The 19,011-nt window shown below is 38.9% G+C and overlaps 1 protein-coding gene across 4 annotated transcripts in view; it reads left to right on the top strand.

Moving 5' to 3' along the window:
• Positions 1-13,134, top strand: part of Cdk14 (cyclin dependent kinase 14) — a 549,244-nt gene extending 536,110 nt beyond the window's left edge. For 3 of the 4 annotated variants that reach the window (XM_047560804.1, XM_047560806.1, XM_047560805.1), the window contains one exon: positions 13,067-13,134. The gene's annotated coding sequence lies outside the window, so the exon portion shown is untranslated. Of the gene's footprint in view, positions 1-6,568; positions 6,667-13,066 lie in introns of all 4 variants that reach the window. The other variant, XR_007109786.1, reaches the window with a different exon arrangement.
• The last annotated feature ends 5,877 nt before the right edge of the window (positions 13,135-19,011 follow it).

Here is a 19,011-nt window from a genome sequence, read left to right as displayed (position 1 = left end):
ATTTACTGTAACATTTATCTTTAAAGTACAAATATATTGAATTCTAATTAATGACATTCAGGCTTAGGGATGAAGTATAGTGATATCTGAAAATTATTTTGAAATTCATCTAAATAATAGGATGGATAGAAGGAAGATGGATTTGTTAAAAACAAATATTTCAAAATGTTAACTATAAAATCTATATATTGGGTACATGGGTGTTCACTGTGTGATCCTTTCATTTTTTTCCACATCTGAAAAATTTAATAAAATTTAATAAAAATATGTGATCATAACATTTAAAGTACATGTGACTATATATGACACAGCCGATTAGTGGAAGGAAGTGGATAAAAGTTGGTTCCATAAAATAGATATTTATTGATTCAATTTGGAGACAGTTCTTGAGTACATAGAAATAAACATACATATGTTTGAATTTCAGTTGCAAATAATTTACAGCCAAAAGAAATTTTTATAACATATGCACAGTGCTTAGCCAGATAGCTTTTCAAACAGTGATCATGATTGTGTTTTTATCAGATTTGGTAGTGTTTGCAGATTTGGAGGTTCTTCTAACATAAAGTTGTTCTTGCAATTAATTGTTTCCTAAGCCTTTCTAAATATTTCCTTGCTTGATTACTCACACTGTTAATTAGAGAAATTCCCCTCTATCTGGATAGTGTGTCCTATCTTGTTTGAATCATCCGTCTAAATTATACAGTTGGTTCTAACCATACTCTCACAGAGAGCTAAGGGGAAAGTTGCTATGTTCTCCTTTATATTTTACCAGTTGCACATCAGTCCCCTAAAAAATCATCCTGCTAAAATTTCTTTTAATAAGGAAGTACTGAGAGAGACAAATTGAGCTTTATTTTGTTAATCCAATCACAAGTGTTTTATATCCTGTTTGGATTTAAAATACCCAATAATTGATTATGAGAATTATGCAAGCTCTGGCACTGAAACTTGGGATGTAATTAAAAAATGAAATATCTTTTCCATTTTAGCATTTCAGGCCTGGGCTCATTACGCATTACATCTCATACAGGGTAACTGAATCTAATAATTGCAGAAGAAACAAAATTAAAACAGCTATTGAAGCCACTTGGACTGATTTTTTTTAAAATTTATATACATTGCACAATATACAATTTATTTAATTATTGTGTTTAAATGGAGCTGTGGTGATTGTTTTCCCCCATGGTAACATGAAACAACTAAGTCCCTAGATTTTTTTTTTTTTAATTCCAAATATTAATGGGATTGCAAAGTCAGAACTTTAGAAAAGGACTTAACTAAGAGACATGAGCCGTGTTAGGTTCTTAGGGTACTATTTTAATGCCAACAGACTGGAAAACAAACAGCACAACCCAGACAAGACGTGACTTTGTTCTTTAGCATCCATGTGGAGAGGAAATAAGATCTTTCTGGGATGTGCTTCCCTCTCACAGGTGGGTAAGAAAAAAATCACATTCTCGACTGACTGCATTGTGTGTGGGATTCTGAGCTGGGGCAAGGCGAAGGGGCACCACATCACTTCTTAGAATAAAAGCTCAATTCACTTAGCTCGGCTGGTGCTTTTGTTTCAGTCTGCCACAAGTGGACAGTAAAAAAGCACGAAGCATCCCTTAATCCCACGAGCCTGGTGTGCGCTGGCTACTTTCCCTGTGTTCTCCAGCTCTGTTGCCAATGGAAGTGAGGAATTGACCCCAGGCCTGCAACCACTGTTCTTTGCTCTGCCACTAAACCACTGAGCTGTTGGCACTTTGATTGTTTTATACCAGGAGGAAACCAACTGTGTTGATGTGAATGTCTTATTCATCAGACATTACAGGCTTCACAGTTTTAATGAGCTGAAACTCCTAGTCCAAGACAGGCAGCCACAGTGAATCAAGACAAGTGATATAGTGACGACATTTGATAATTTAGTGCAGTTGCTCTTTAAAGGGTTTGATGGCATTTCAGAACTCTAAACACTGCAATTACAAAGTCTGTCTGAGGTTGTGTGTTAATCAAAAACAGCAAATCGTGTTTGACTTATAAAGGATGGCAGAGTAGTAAAGGTTGGAGTTATTCTTGAATAGTTTTTCCTTTTAACCATGTAGACAACTGTAAAGACACAAGGGAACAAACTACTCACCAAATACCTAAGGTATCTTTCTGGCGTATGAAAATGTTGACATTATCCCCAGGGGCTATGTTTTAAAATTACAGTCCTTGGAAAGAAGCTTGGTTTCTATGTCATCATTCATCCTGAACACTGAATATTTATTTCCTCAAGGGTGGAATAAAACATTTCAGCATTAAATGTTTCAAAATCTGGTACTTTGTGAGCAATGGCAAGAGTCATTTGGAGAACCAGCTGTATTATCTGATTTGATGGGAGATACCCATAGCTTTCACAGAAATGTCCTGTGTGTGAAAAGTATGTGACTTTCCTTAGGTTGGAACCTGGGACTTCCCTGCTCACAGCTTCAGGAGCATCTTCACAGCATACAGAATAAGGAACGAACTCCTGTGCAGGGCTCCTCAGGTTCTCCCCTCACCTGCCTTCAGCCTCCCTGCATCCATCTGCATCTGCAGCCCGACATGCAGGCATGTGCCTGAAGCACTGCCCTTCACTGCCTCCCACTGCCCCTGCCTATGCAAGATGGCCTCTTCCCTCCTTCTCTAGACATTCAGCTTTTACTTCATCAAAGCCCAGTTCTTCCTCACTGTGTTGGCACCTCTAGGATAGCATTTACATTTTCCATTTTGACTTAGAGATAGTTGTCTGGCCATCTTCTCTCCAAACTCTTGAGCTCTTTAAGGGCAGGCTGGGCAATGCTTAACTCTCAGCTCTTCAGAAAGCAGAAAAGTCCTGGTTGGTTGTGTTTGTCTGTGTCCTTTGGTGTAAACACTCCCACAGTGACTGATGTGTTCACCAGCAGGCTTGCAAAATTTTCTGAAATTTTTAACATTCAACTCTTAAACCAGTTCCAACCAATTGCAGAACACTGCTGGGACCTCACTTTAAGAGTCCTGTTCTTAGTCTTCATCCACCCCGAACACTGGGATTTGTTTAAAAATAGATGCTCAGTAAATGTTTCCTGAATTGATTTAGACAGGGCCTTGATGGTGTTGCTCCTCTACCCCTGCTCCTCCAGGCTCATTTCCTGCTGTGATCTGTACAACATCTGCATTTATGGCCACTTCAGAGGGTGGCCTTAGCCATCCCCAAGCTGCACGGCACAGGCCTGTGTGAATTGATGAATATGTCCTCAGTGCACTCAGAGTTGGAGTGAGGAACAAGTTGGTGGTCTTGACTTCTACAACCTAATCGTTAGAGTGGAATGCAAGTCACTGTGACTTCAATTAAAATAAAATAAAAAAAAAAAAACACACAGAAGTGAAAAATCCCAGAACAGTGTGGGGAGTTGAAAGGTGACAAGGCTGCAGGCCCAGTTCCCATCTTCCTATCGCTGAACCTGTTGCCCTTCTTAGGGTTTCACAACTGTGATACTTTCATGACTCACAGTTTGAGGTTGAGATGTCAGCATACTTTTCACTTTAGTTCATATAATAAAGTGCCAACCTTGCCGTCTCTGTGGAAGTCACCGCATAGTAATGCTGTTGTTCTTGATAGTTTCCAACTCATTCTGACCTTCCTCCGTTTTACAACCAAACACCCGCCGCCCCCCCCCCCCCCGCCCCCACCATCTTCGGAAGTCCCTCAGTCTGGGTGAGCTGGGACTGTTTGTCACCTGAGTTCCTTAAAGGTCGTAGGTCCTATGTGAATGCTCTGGTTGTTACTGCAGTTGACTTCCTACCACTGATATTCCAGAAGATATCTAGTAGTTGACTTATATTTTTTTTCTGATTTATAAAGCTTGCTCTCTTTTAAAAGCTATTTTCCTATTTTTCAGGCACTTTTATTAGAATAAATGGGAGAGGGCTCTTGATAGGAGAAAATACCACATGAGCACAAAATATTAGTTTTTATTTCTCATAACCATATACGTAGCATTCTGTAATTACAACTTTTAGAACTAATATCACAGAAATATAGCATCTAGTGGGGGGACAACTAATATCAAAATACTTTAAAACAACCACTTAATATTTGTGTGGAGTACATGCCAGAGGACTTTACCTGTGACTAGATCAGCAACATTCAGTGATTTGTTCCTGATGGAGGAGTTGTTCATTGTCACTGTTGTGAGGCAGCTAGTTGATGGAGAGCTTACCTGACTGTCCAGCATCTGCATCCCTTAGCGTGGACTTGCTGGATCGGCCTCACTGTCTGCAGACATTTCCTGGTTTGAAATAATGTGTCCAAGTCGTGTCCACAATGTGTCACTTTGTGACAACATGTCAGAATATGTTCCCATAAGAATAGATGTTCCTGCTATAATGTAATATCCACATTCCTGCCTATGTTCCCTAAAATACTACAGTAAAAATTTTAGGGCTTATAGGGAAAAAAAGCAGAACAAGGGGCAAACCATTCAGAATACATTCAACTTAATAATACAGGACTCATATATGTAGCAAAAAACACTAATAAAAATACTAACAGTTTATGGGTGGAAGAAGCTTGATGTCAAGATTGAGGCTACTATATTAGGTGAAAGGGCAGGCTGCTCAAGGACCCAGGAGAATCGTACAATAAACAGTTAATTCCAAAGCACAGCCTGTAGCCAAACCAAGCATAAAGGAGGCATGTGGGGTAAATGGACAACATGTACCTACCACATGCCTCTGCAACTTGCATGCAACTGTGTTTGTGCGTCTTACACATGGTTGCTGTTACTTGGCAACTTAAAGCTTTAACACTGCAAAGAAAGCTCTCATGAACCAAAATAACTTCTGGTTTCTGCTGACATCATTATAGCAATTATATGTAATCTAATTATGCTATAGAAATGGCTGTTTTAGCTTTGCAAGTTTCAACTGAATAAGATGGTTCACAGAACAGGCTCAAAATTGTAGGTGATCATATATATTGAATTAAAAACCCTAAGCATGAAAACTTCTTATGCTTCAACATGTTGGACAATAACACCAGACAAATTTCAATTTAGAAAAAAGGAATTCACCCAAAAGGAGACACATCTCTTCTCAAATCTTTTAATTAAAGTCCAACATGAACTCTCGTGTTTCTCTGTCTGCTAACTTAGAAGTAGTTTTATAAGATTTGTGTGTATGTGTGTGTGTTAAGTTGTAAAAAAAAATGCACACACTCCTGAGTTACATGACTTTGTACTTGGTATATTTAAATATAATTTAGTAGGACTGTAAAATATAAGGAGGGTTAAAGGGTGAGAATCCTATTTAATTAACTTATACCCACTTGGGAGCCAGTCACTTGTAAAGGTATGCTAAGCAAATAAATCTTCAAATAATATAAAATCCTTGAAAAGAATAAGCCACCTTTGGTGAAGCCTTTTCTATTAAGTCTGTCATTAAAACTATTTCAATGAGCTATTTCAAACTTCACAGTTTTTATACATAAATGTTTATATATATTTGTATATTTAATTTTTTTAAGATGACATCATTAAAGTGATTTCAGTGAGCTATTTAAACCTCAAAGTTTTGTACATAAATATATACATATAAATGTATTTTAATATATTTATAATTTTAAAAAAATCACTTGTATATATGATTTTTTTCAAGAAAGATTAAATGTGTCTTGTTGGTTCTGAGAAGGCCCAGATCAGGAATTTCCTCACACCCTTTTGTGTCTGAAATATGACTTGTGTTTCACATTTGCATAAATCTGATATAATCAATAGACTCACCATTAAAATAGAACATTCTTTTAAATGCAGGCTAATTACATATCATATAATGCCTGGTCTTTAATGAGGATTTCAATAAATGTTTGTTGATAATGATGATTATTAAAATGATATGTTAAGTCCATCTCCTCATGTGAGAAATGCTTTGTTTTGAAATGTTAGACTTACGGCTTTGCCTGAAAATTTTTAATTAAAATCACCACTTTGGCATAAAGCTTAAAATGTGCAGAGTTACTGCAATTAGCTCATTGTGCATCCATATGGATGTTACCAAACAGCTTTCAACTTAAAGGATTTGGGCCATTTTGAATGATGGACCTTCTGTTAAGCCTAAAACAAAGCCTGTCTGTCTCTGTGTTCATTTTAATTAATATTATCTTGCTGGTCTCAAAGATGTGCTCTCTTCTAGAGGGAAGAAGCATGATTATATAAATCAGAAATAACTTACCGAAGTGGGTCTCACTAATTTTCTACTTCCTTCTGTTTCATGCCACTTCCTTCCACCACCCCCCAAAGAGCCTCAGTAGTTTCAGAGAAACTGGAAAACAGTGATTCAGATGTTCTAAAAGTAAACCTATACTTCTAGCCAAATCCTAACAATCTCACTCAAAAAATTATTAAGTTAAGCAGTCCTCGTATTTTCTAAATTCAGTATGAAGTCTAAAACTTATCATTTTGAGTCCAACATTGATATAAAATTTACAGTATGAAAGTTGATTATGAGTTATTAATATTTGCTCCTTGCTAGGCACTTAGGGGGGCTTAACAACTTCCTTGCAAACTTTCTTTTTCTACAGTAGCAAACCGAACTTGAAGATGAATGACATGCAAAGATCTGTTTTGTTTATCTTTCTTGGTATTTTAAGCAGAACAGCTCAGTGTCAGAGCCTTATAGGTAAGTTTTTTTCTGAACACTTCTCACATGAAACCTTGCTGATATGATACTTGGGAGAGAGAAGCTTTCTGGACTTTCTGCTCTCTTCAAAATCAGATTAAGTTCTACACAGTTATATTTTGCTATTTTCAAATATCTGCCCTACACCCACTCTCCACATACCCTCAGAAAGACACTGACCCACTGCCTGCTGGGCACTATCTGTCTGGTGCCCACATAAATCCAATTTTGAATGCTGGGTTTAAAAGCAAACCGCTAAAATGAGTTTTAAAAATTCTTCATTGAATGCTTAAGAATAGGGTAAATGTGAAAGATTACCAAGCAAAATTTTAATTTCCCAGAACACATGGGTAAACTAATTCATCCAACATGTGAGTGGAAAGGCATAAAATCAGTATGTCATCTACAGAACACCAACCTGGCATGTCTGTGGCAAGTTCTGATTTTTCTTTTATTCCAGCACTATGGAAATTCATTCCCCATATCCTCTAGATCTGGCACAAAGCCATCCTAATTTTTCCAATTATTTGAATTATTTATTTTTACTTCCTTTTTCAAAGCATGTAATTAATTACATACCTGTCCTTAAATGCCTCCTTTGTACCAGAATTTTGGATTCTACGTTTGAGAAGGAGGTAGGAATTAGTTTTACTGTAGGACAGAAAGAGATAGAGCCAAACTCGGTCAAGTGATGTTCACTTATTTCTAGAAGAGAACCTAATAGTTTTATAATTCTAAACTGCATGTGCTGCTGTGAGGTAGCTTCCTTTCTCTCAAATTGTGTTTCTTCCTTCTTTACAAAGAAGTCTCTGCAACAGAAAGGAGCAGATTACCCTACAGCTTCACATACATCCTGAAGAATATCCTGTTCACAATTTAAGCAAGGAAGGGAAACCCTACAGTTGCTTTAATTTGGAATCAAAATAATCACTTCTCTCCAGTGAGGCTTAGAGGGGGGGAAATGTACCAGAGTTTTCCTGTAGAAAAAAGAATACTTTGAGGAGGGGCGGTGAGCAGGAAAAATAAATAAATAAAACAAACACAATCCCTTGGCGAGGGTAAACAGTCCAGCGCAAAGCACAGCCATCAAATCATGCCGGAGCACCCCGAGCTGGGTCCTTGGCTGTGATGTCTCTCTTGTGCATTAACTCTGTGTGTGTGTGTGTGTGTGTGTGTGTGTGCGTGTGTGTGTGTGTGTTCACGCACGCGCGTGCGTGTGTACACACAAAGACTTATCAGGGCACACAGAGGGAATTAGAAAGAGCCTGGTCCATTTTTAATTTGGGTCTGTTTGCTTGCATTTAGCACTTAAGGGCTTCTACATTCAGTTTGCTCAAAAGAGTGATGAAGCACTCCTTGCTTGTGCCTCAAATCAGAAATGCATGAAGTGCAGCTGCAGAGATAATACATTTTCCCCAAAGGCTTTGGCTGAGCAAATTAGGTGTCAATGGGGTGCCTGCGCAGGCAGTACTCTCTCTAATTAGTCTCTTGAGCCTAGTTGGTGGCGGGTATGAGATGATCTAATCAATTGGTCTGTGTCTGATGGTTCGTGTAAAAATCCTACCAGGCAGACTGTCTCCCACAGGTCACCCACCTGCACAGCGGGACTGCTCATTTTCATTTTTCATCTCCTCCATCACATGATGCTGACAGTTGGTTTTAAGAAAATTGAATCCAAAAAATATCTAGTTCATAGGGCACATGGGTCAGAACAAAGTTGCATTATGGGTACCAGCAATCCAATTAATTAATATTTATAGCTGAGAAACTCTATGTAGATATTTCTGAATAAGGATTTTATCAATCGAATCCAATTTCTTGTTTAAAACATTCATTTCTAGAGAAAGAACATTGTAAAAGCTGAAAGCAAGATAAAAATGGCATTCATTAATCTTATGATCATATACCTCTGAGTGTATGTGCACATAGTTAAGCTTATAATTCATAGTTGCTGTTCATTTGTATTGTGCAGGCAATATATTTTAATTATCAATCAAACATAAGGGAAAGATTTACACTGATGTATTTTACTTCCCTGTGATAGTAGTATAACTTCTTTCCTTTCCCCTAATTCCCTACCCATCAAATGCATGATTACATTTAGATTTTTAAAATATTTTTTCTAGCAGTAAACTGATCCACCTCATATGTGCTCATCAAAAATTGAAGCTGATGCCGCCCAAGAAGGGATGAAGGATATCCCATGCTCTGGTGAACAGTATCAGACAGGGCAGGTGGCATAATGTGGTCTATTCAGTCATCTCACAGAGAGAGCAGTCTTCCTGTGGTTGGCACCTCCCTTATTTTCTTATAATTGGTTTCTTCCATTAATGTCAGAACCCAAACCTATGTAATGGACTTACCATAATCACGGCATTCACCATTTGTTATCCAATTACTGTTACTATCTATTATCCTGTATTATCCAACTCTGCTTATGCCCTAAGTTAGCCATTAGTTAACCTTGAGATTATACTCAAAGAATCAGGATGAAGGCAAGGGCAAATACCATCCATAGCCTAAAAACAGTCTTAAATGAATCCAATGGATAATAACATGGCATTGACTATGGTGACAGTGTAGTTTACTGAAACATGAAATCAAACATATTGGAAATCTGATCATTCCTTTCAAATAGAACATCAGAGAAAAAGCAACAACAACAAAGAATTTTGGCCTACAGGAAGGTGTTAATCTTACCCATCATTCTCCACTAGTGGTGTGTGGTCTGTGGGTAACCTACTCTTTACCCAGCACAGTCACTGGGCACTGTTGCTGAAATAAAAAGCTGCTTTGTATGAGCAATTTCAGCAAAATGCAGGAATAGCAGCACAGTACTTGCCCTCCATAAATAACCACGTCTCAGAACATCTTCCACTTCCATGTTTTCAGATTCTTCCTTTTCCCTTCCTATTCATTCAACAACTATCTACTGAGTGCTTAAGCCACGCCTGAGCTGTGATCTGGAGATACACAGGCCAACAAAACCAGTAAGAGCCCAAACTTAAGAACCTATAGATTGCCACCTGCCCTTTTACTACTTCCGGAGAGGAAATGTCTGGGAGGGACTAAACCAAGTCTCTGGTTCAAGAGGTCGGTTGGGCACCAGTTGTCCATCTCTGTTGGTTAAAGTGTTAGAGGGAGAAGAGCCAAGCAAAGACTGTCATTTGGGTGTAGTCGTAGGAACTCCATGCCTAGAAAGTAGATGTCAGGAAAAATCAGAGCTCCTCTGGCTGGAGTAGACAGCCTTCTGCTTAAGTTACATGGAAGGAAAAGGACACTTTGTCATCTTCTGAATAAAAAAATGTTAAAGTTGGTAGTGGGGTTGGGACTGGATAAAGTATCTGTTGACCTGTGAACCTGAAATTCTGTGGAGCCAAGTGCTCTCCTTGATGTCATAGTCCTCAAAAACGGTAGGGCCTAAATCAGAGTGTGTGCTAATATGAGAGCAACAGGTATAGGGAGGGTGAATTTCTCCATTTCCCTGGAGGAATAAGAGTGAGATGGAGTCCAGGAAGGTTGTTCCATGGAATTATTTTCTAGAGTGCTGAATTCTTTAAGACTTGATGGCCAGGCGCTGTGGCACACACCTATAATCCCAGCAATTCAGGAGGCTGAGGCAGAAGGATCACAAGTTTGAGGCCAACCTCAGCAACCTAAAGAGACCCTAAGCAAGTTAGTGAGACCCTGTCTCGAAATAAGAAATAAAAAGAGGTAGGAATGTGACTCAGTGGTTAAGCTCCCCTTGGTTCAGTTCATGATACTCCCCTGAAAAAAATTTTTTTAAATAAAATTTAAAAAAAGAAAAAGAAACTAAGAAAGAAATAAGAGACTTGAAAAAAGCATGTCTGGGCAACCAGCATTGTTGAGGGATATCCAGGTGAGCCACATAAAGAACTGTCCACAAAACACCTAGTATTTGAGATAACAACTGAGGAGTTAGGACTTAATGATAACAAAGGGTTTGTGTGTGGTTTCCATTCACACCCAGGCCTGTCCCGGAAACCTAAGAGAAAGGTTTTTGTTTACATTTGATACAGTCACCACACATATAGAACTCTCAAGAATAGAAGGTTATCCCTACCTCATACCTCATATGCAAAATTAACTCAAAATGGACCAAGATCCAAATGTAAGGGCTATCATAGAAGAAAATATGGGAGTAAATCTTTATAACCTTGAATTTCACAATGAATTTTTAGATATGGCACCAAAAGTACAAGGAACAAAGGAAAAAAATGTATAAAATGGACTTTGAAATTAAAAACTTCTGTGCATCAAAGGACAAGATTAACAGAGAGAAAAGACAGGTTATGGAACAGGAGAAAATATTTGCATATCATAAACCTGATAAGGGATTAATATCCAAAATGCATAAAGAACACCTACAACTCAACAAATGGACAAAAAACCTGATTTTAAAAAGAGCAAAGATTTGAATAGTTATTTCTCCAAAACAGAAACTCACTTTTATGGCAAATTTTTAAAAAAGCACATACATAAAAGATATTCAACATCAACATCACAAATCATTAGGAAAAGGTAAATCAATGCAAATGAAATGCAAACCAGTTTACCAACACTGGGATGGCTGTAATTTAAAAAACAAAACAAAGCAGAAAACAACAAGTGTTAACAAAGATGTAGAAAAATTGGAACCCTTCTGCATTGCTGATAGGAATGTAAAGTAATGCAGCCAATGTGGAAAACAGTTTGACACTTTCTTAAAAAGTTAAAATAGAATTGCCATATGACCCAGAAATTCCACTCCTAGGTATATACCCCAAAGAATTGGAAACAGGCATTGGAACAGACACTTGTACATGAATGCTCATAGCATCAATAGCCAAAAAGTGATACAATCCAATATACATTAACAGATGAATGAATAAACAAAACGTGGTCTATCCACACAATGTGTTATTCAGCTGTATAAAATTATGCAGTACTAATACATACTATAATATGAATGAACTTCAAAAATGTTATGCTAAGTGAAAGCAACCAGGTCATATATTGTATGATTCCATTATATAAACTATCCAGAATAGGTAAATCCATAAAGACAGAAAGATGGTTAGTGGTTTCCAGGAGATGGGGTAACAGAAGAATGGGTAATGACTGCTTAAATAGTAAGGATCTCCTTTGGGAGTGATGAAAATGTTTTGGAACTAGATAAGAATGATGGATGTACAACATTGAGAATGTAGAAAATGTCGCTAAATTATACACTTCGAGATGGTTAATTTTATATTGTATGAATTTCATCCCAATAAAAAAAGAAAGGTGTATCTTCTGAAAAATCATCATGGTAAGTGGAAGAGATGAGGGAGGGTGGGGGCATGTTGTTTTGATGGTTCTTGAATATCCCAGTGACACTTTGGGCTTTCTTGGTCAAGATATTGCTTGGTCACTGCCATGCAGTACCTTGCTGGTACAGCCACTGGAGGAACAGCAGGGCACCTGCACTGTGAAGTCTCCAAAGAAGACCAAAACCTGTGGGATTAGACTCTATCCCATTCCCTCTGTATCAGGAAGGATGACAGTACGGCCACATAGATGGAGTCTGGCAGGGCTGGCCGGGCCTCAGTGACCAAGAACTAGCTTTTAAACCTGGTTCTCAGATGAAGTGGGGCTGATGGATCAACTCTTAAGGCTGTGTGACTTGAACCCAGGATTCCCATCCTTACCTAGCCAGATGATCTTTTCTCATCCTAGAGAGTCAACAAAGATGCATAAGGGCTAAAAAGAAGGGTAGAGAGCAACTCAGAGAACAATCCTTCTTGCTTCTTGAACCACTCACCTGCAAGTAGTTACCAAGTTTTAGGCAGACATCTTGAGAAAGGTACCATCCTGTGCAGGATGTTGGGGCTGCCAGCTCAGGTCACACCGGTCACTTTTCATTCTGCTGAGACTGGAGTAACTGATAAATAGGCAGCCAAGGAATTCTGTCCAGCTGATTTGTTTTAAAAGCACGAATGTGATTCATTTTTCTATTTCATGTTCATAAAAGTGAACATAATGTTATGTCCTTTTAATGGTGTATATGATGCTACAGGCCCTTAATTAAGACCAGTGGTACTACTAATGATTTAGGGAAGGGAAATTTGTTGAATTTCTTTTTCTTAAGTAATCCAAAGGAAGTTAGACCATTTGAATTCATGGAGTTAAACTATTTTAAGGGAAGAAAATGCAGTCAGAACATTTTTTTTATCATATTAGAAGAATTGTTTTGGTTAAGGAAACTATTCTACCTCAAATATATGTGCTTGGGGTGGCTGTGGAAAACACTGGTGAGCTCACTTTGGCCTGACCAATTTTGATGTGTTATATAGGAAAAATGAATGAAGTAAGTTTTTTTATATATATATAAAACAATTTTCTCTTTTCCTCCTCCCAGAATTAAGTTGTCATCTTTCTGAGAAGAAAAAAAACACATTAATGAAGTGGCCAATAATGTGAAGGGAATCATGGATCAGTTTCCTTTCGCTCCCTGCGGTGGATTTCACTTACAAGAAAATTGAAGCTGGCAAGACCCTGTTTTCTCTGCAATTTATTTAAAACCTTGCACGCATTTGGATACCTTGTGATTTCCAAGAACTATGTGAAGATTAAGCTTTGCTTACTGATACATGGCATGTATTCTTTTCAGTCTTTTGTGTTTGATTTTGTTTGATTTCCCTCTGCAGCACAGCGTCTCTGTAAAGGTTTTTATGCTTTCACCAGCCATGTCTTAAATACATTAAGACAACACATTTGGTGTTCACACTTTTCAGTAATGTCTGTACTTGAAAGCCACACAGTGGCATAAAACAATGTGTGTTTTCTTTGAGAACAGTACACATTTTGCAACCACTAGGAAGGACATTTTTCGCTAAAGCAAAGCTCTGTTCACTGACTGACTAGACAGCATGGGCCCAGACTGTGGGACCCCACCTGTCGCTCACCTTTTGAGGATATTTGCAAATGTGTTTTTTTTTTTTCTTGGAAATAACTGTGCATTTGTATAGGATACCGGATCTGCTTAGCATTTTCAAGCCACCATAGCATGACTGTTTTCTGAGCAGGTTGGAGGTGAGAAGAAGCAAGCACCAGGCATAAAGAAGAAAGACAGGGATAAATTGCTTATTTTTCAACCTCTGGAAGTCGAGGTAACTTTTTACATGTGTTCTGGGTCTTGTCAACATCTCATTTTTTTTTTCCTATCCATTCTGTTATACTTCATATCTTCTAGATGGAGAAAATAATGAAGAACAGAATGTTTAAAACTTGGATGCAAAAGGGTGTATTTCTGAATGGGCCCTGAAACCAGTCTTGGTTGATGAAAGCTTGCAAAGCAAATTACAGAATTAGTCAGAGCCGAAAGTTTGCTCAGTTGCAGCAGAGCACCTTTGAATTACATTTTTAAAAAAACATTCCAAGCTGATTGAAAGGCATCATTGGGTACCTAACTTTAAACAGTCTCCTGGAATAATTGTTTAAATGCAGGTTTTAGAAACCATGCAGGATTCTTGCTTTAAAGGTGAAAATGAGAAAAAAAGAAAGGCTCGACTTCCCTTATTTAAGGAGTTGAGGACCTTAGAGGGTGAAGGCAAGTCTGGGAGCCTGGGAGAAAAGTGCTCAGGATGCAGTGTGTTTTGATCTGGAGGGGATCTCCTGGTGCAGGCCAGCTCCACTAGGGTGGGCCTCCCTGCTGAATCCCAGTAATACTGAGGCCACAAGGCAGTTAAACTTCATCTAAAGCATGAACTTAGCTCCTCTAAGCCAATCCCCATGAAAATACCTCCACATACATTGTTTTACATTTTCCTATTAGTCAGAAGGAAGGAGAGACTGCAAGCTTGAAATGTGTCACACTTTTTTAGAATCAAGACTAGGAATTAGGATCCAGATTGACAAGGGCTTCCTGAGAGTTGGGTAAGTGAAAAGCATGTCTACAGTCAAACCCGAGATCCTTAGGGAAGTGGACCCAGCATTCCTAAACCCTAACATGGTATTGTCTCTGGAGTGAGGTGCAAGTGGGATATTTCAAGGTCATAGTTCATCCTATCCAAATGTAGCCTTCCTCAGAAACTGACAAATGCCAAGCAAGGAATTATTTATGGGTTGGTTTGAAAGAGAGCAAAAAAAAGACACCCAAAGCTAGTATGTTTTCTGTTTGCTACGTAGAAATCTTTTTCATTTTTCTTTCATTCGTATCTACTCACTACAAGTCTTTCGAAGTATTTCAATTTAAAGTATACTTAAAATTAGGATTTCTTAAAGGAAATATGGGGAGAAAACTTGACATTTAGTGAAAAGCAGCCTCCTCTGTGATTTGTTTTAAGTCATTCATTTGGGATAGAGGCATAATTTTTGTATTTTACTAAGTTTACATTAAGAGTTTGATGATTAAATCTTAGTATTTAATAAGGTTTCTAACTTGAAATTTTGAAAATATTCACTGTTGGAAGGCTTCAGTTAGGAATGTTAGGGTAATTAGAGATCTGTGCTCTTGTCATAGACAAATTCTCTTGGGAAGTAAAACAATGCAACTCAGTGTGTGTGTAGGGGAATCTATCTTATTACAGAGACATGCTCAGAGGTTAGAAGGTTTCAAGTTCCCCATCCTTGCCACTGATACGGGAAATCCAAAGTTCTGTTTGTCTCTCTCTCTCTCCTTTCCTATTTGTAAACACATTCTCCCTCCCTGCATTTCTCTCCTGCCTTCTCTGAGGGCAGTCATGAAAATTAATACAGGCTGTTCATTAACAGATTTCTTATACTATTGAGAAAGCACTGGAATGTTTTGTGAGATTATTTTTATATGAAGGAATAGCTTGAATTTGAAGAGCCGGTAAGAATAGTTATGAATACCTTGGCATGGTCATGGTATCACAGTGACATCACTGCACACATAGTATTCTGAAAGGAGGTTGGGGTCTTAATTTCCATTTTCTTAAAGGTACAGTTTGAATGATACAAAACACATAGGACATGAAAAACCTTTCTGAGTACTCAGCAAAAAATCAAAATAGAGGGTCCAAGGCAGAGTGGCTGTCCATCCACGATGCAAGGATGAGAAGCTAATTCTACCTCCCGAGAATGATTAGAAAAGTTTCCAGGGGAGCCTCCAGGCTTGCAAAAAAAGGCAAAGCCTCTTAGTATCCTTTCCTCTGTGTGTATATGACAGCCAGTGTAATCAGTGTACCCTAGGTATGCATCTATATAAGATACTCATCTGTGAATATTACTGGGTTTGTAATCTTTGTTATATAAGAGGATGTTTAGGCTGTACATACTGGGGCAGATTATTGCCTGCCCCCTATACATAGGAATATGCCGCATAATTGTGCATAACTTCCATCTCCTTTACTGGCTTGTAGGCAGAAGAAACTATGTATGTTACTTACGTTACTGCCTTGCAATTGTCTCATACACCAAAAGAAAAATTTAAGAATCTCAAATAACATCAACAATTTCCTATTCTCATTCCCCTTCCCACAGCAGCATATTTCAGAGGGATATACAAAATCTAAATTCTCTGTTTAGGAGTGGACTTTAAAATTTTTGTTTTTACCTTTTTTTTTTTTTTTTTCCTTTTGTATGATGCACTGAGATGTGTATTTTCTAATGAAGTTGGTACCTAAGAAATGTGCTAGCATCATTCAGAAAACTATTATACTTCAAAATGACACATAGTAAGGAGAATGGAATAATACATGTTGCATATTTGTTACCAATTGTAATTTGTCTGTATTATGAAGGATGTAATGGTTTGTCAGCTGTCACTGTTGTTTTCCTTGTAACATGATATGGAATAAAGTATAGCAAAATATCCATACTTCTTGGTACATCTTCTTGAGTAGCTAATAAGACATAGACAGTATCAAAGAAACATTGTCTTAAAACTCTTGGACACAACCAATCTCAAAGAATGAAATAAAAGTCCAAGCACACAATACGTGGGAAAAGACGAGTTACCAGAATGTTCCAGGAATCTTGCAAATCCTCCCCTTTCCTTGATTTGCTATGCCAAATTTAGGTAGAAGACTAGGGGCAGTGCAGAACAAATCTGTGAGCTGCAGGAATTCCCCTGGCCCCTTGCTGATGTTTGCCATATGTTCTATCCATCTCTGATGCATCTGGAGCCTATCTGGTTTTGTTTAATGACAAATCCTATTTATCTTTTATTGGCTTGTCTCTATTTTTTTGCACATATCCTAAGATAAGGTGAGTAGGTTACCCTCCACTGAATACAAATCAGAACTTCAGCAAGAAGATACTCAGCCAGAAGCATCACTGTTCTCTTTCTGAGCTGAGCATACTTCCCTGAACACCCCCTTGGGGTGCCTGCACCTGAGTGTACAGGGCAATGTCGGGAGCCCACATGTGGATTGACAGGTACAAATCAGTTGACTGGTACCTTTTCTATCATCACCTTCTTGCCCCATCTGTCGCAACTCCAAACAGACCCCCATGATCTGACAGTTGCTAATAAGGTCAAAATATATAGTGAATTATAGTGAATTTGTAGATTGGCTATTTGGTGATTTAGAAGTGCTTAAAGTTCACATTCCATGCTCAGAAGACCCAGAAATCCTGACTTTCCCCTGGGCAGACACCAACACATCAGGAACAGCTGGTTCCCTTTTCTTGCTGTTCTCCTACAATCTCCCAAGATTTCTGTTGGTAAGCCCTTCACAAATTAACGTTCCCTCGAAGTCAACCATAGAGTGTTCTCAGCCAAAGCTTACCCTACTCCTAAGCAGCTCATGAGAGACACCACTTGTTCAGACCCCAGCTGCTGTTGCTGTTTCCCCCCTAAGCACTAAGTCATCTGTGCCAAAGTCTAGTGCATTTTCAGTCACTGCCACCCCCACTGAATTCCACAACAGGAGACTGCATGAAAGTGTACTTCACAGTAGCCAAGGTAGAGAATAATATGCAAATTTAGTTAAATGGCAGCCATAAATTACCTTGGAAACTGACTGGAATTATACAAGTTAGAAAGAGTAACTTGTTCTAGGGAGGCTTTTCAAGGGAATGAAATGCATGGCCGTTTCACTTCCAAACAGCTACACGCCCACTGTCGAGGTCACTCCTGCTGCCTCAGTGGCTAAATTGCATTTTAAAGTTTTACTGTGCATGTAATCACATGAACTCTTAATAAAAGAAAGGGGGTGGTGGATCGGTATCTACATGAGACCAAAGAGATACCTTTGAGAAATATTTTTAACTTTTTAAATGTGGCAGTAGAGGTGTCAAGCATCCTTTAAGTCCCACAATCGCGGGACATTCCCGTCTTTTTCTGCAGGGGCTATTCCAGCTCTGTTGGAGGGTGTGATGTGTGCTGGCTGAAGCAAGAAGTTAGAGTCAGGAGGGCGGCACTCCTGTAGTTGCTCTTGGCCCCCAGAGTAAAGAGAAACCAGAGGGGAAGGTGTTGGAGCAACCTTGTGCCACTGGGTTAACATGTACAGTCGCTGCATAATGGTGGGCATTGTAAGTCTCTGCAATGAGAACCCCACAGTGGCCCAGCAGCCTGCTGCTACCAGTGGGTGGTGGCGTTATGGGCATTAGCTTTGAGAAGCTTATATAGCAGAGGGGGCTAGGATAAAGGACACAAATCAGGGAAAAACTGACAAGATTAAAAAAAATCCAAGGCCTCGTATTTACTGTTCATCCCCCATGCTCTCGGTGTGCTATATTGTCTGCGTTGAGTCATGCTGAGAGAGAGCCAGGCACAATAATAGCTCAGAGCACACTTGCAGCCCTGGAGCATCCTCTGCCAATGGTGCTGACTGTGCTAGTAGAGAATGGGATTCTGATAGAGTTGTCTTTTTTCTCCTTCCCTGCAAGACCACCAATAATTATTGGAGGGCATATAGCAAAGATGGGGTAAGGGTTCCCTGTTGGGGTGTATCCTGAGAAATGAACCAGCAGGGGTTCCTGAAAAGGCCTGTGATACACAACCCAAGGTATACCTGCTGGACAGATACGGACAATACCAAGAAAGTCCAGGGACACAACTGAAGCAGCAGTTTGAGGGTTTAGAGAGGGCAAAATAAAATCCATCTTTATAAATCATACAGCAGTGAGAAGCAAACTCTTCTCCCTCTCTCCTTCAACCTAATATAGTAATGGGTACCTTGCTTCCCCAAAGAAAGGATGTGATCCACTAAGATCCTTGGGGAAAGCAGGATCCTTGGGGAAAAGTCTATTAAGGAAATTCAGACCCCCCTGCATCCATTCCGTTAGCCCAATGGCTCTCAGACCTGACTTTTATTTGAATCTCTGGGAAGTTTTCAAAACGCCTGCACCCCAGACCAATTCATTGTAAAAATACCGAGGGAGGGGACCTGGCAC

Source organism: Sciurus carolinensis, chromosome 8 (genome assembly GCF_902686445.1).
Source record: "Sciurus carolinensis chromosome 8, mSciCar1.2, whole genome shotgun sequence".
In the NCBI taxonomy this organism is placed as follows: domain Eukaryota; kingdom Metazoa; phylum Chordata; class Mammalia; order Rodentia; family Sciuridae; genus Sciurus; species Sciurus carolinensis.
Note: the sequence above shows the minus strand (reverse complement) of the source record. Positions and strands in the feature narration are given on the sequence as shown.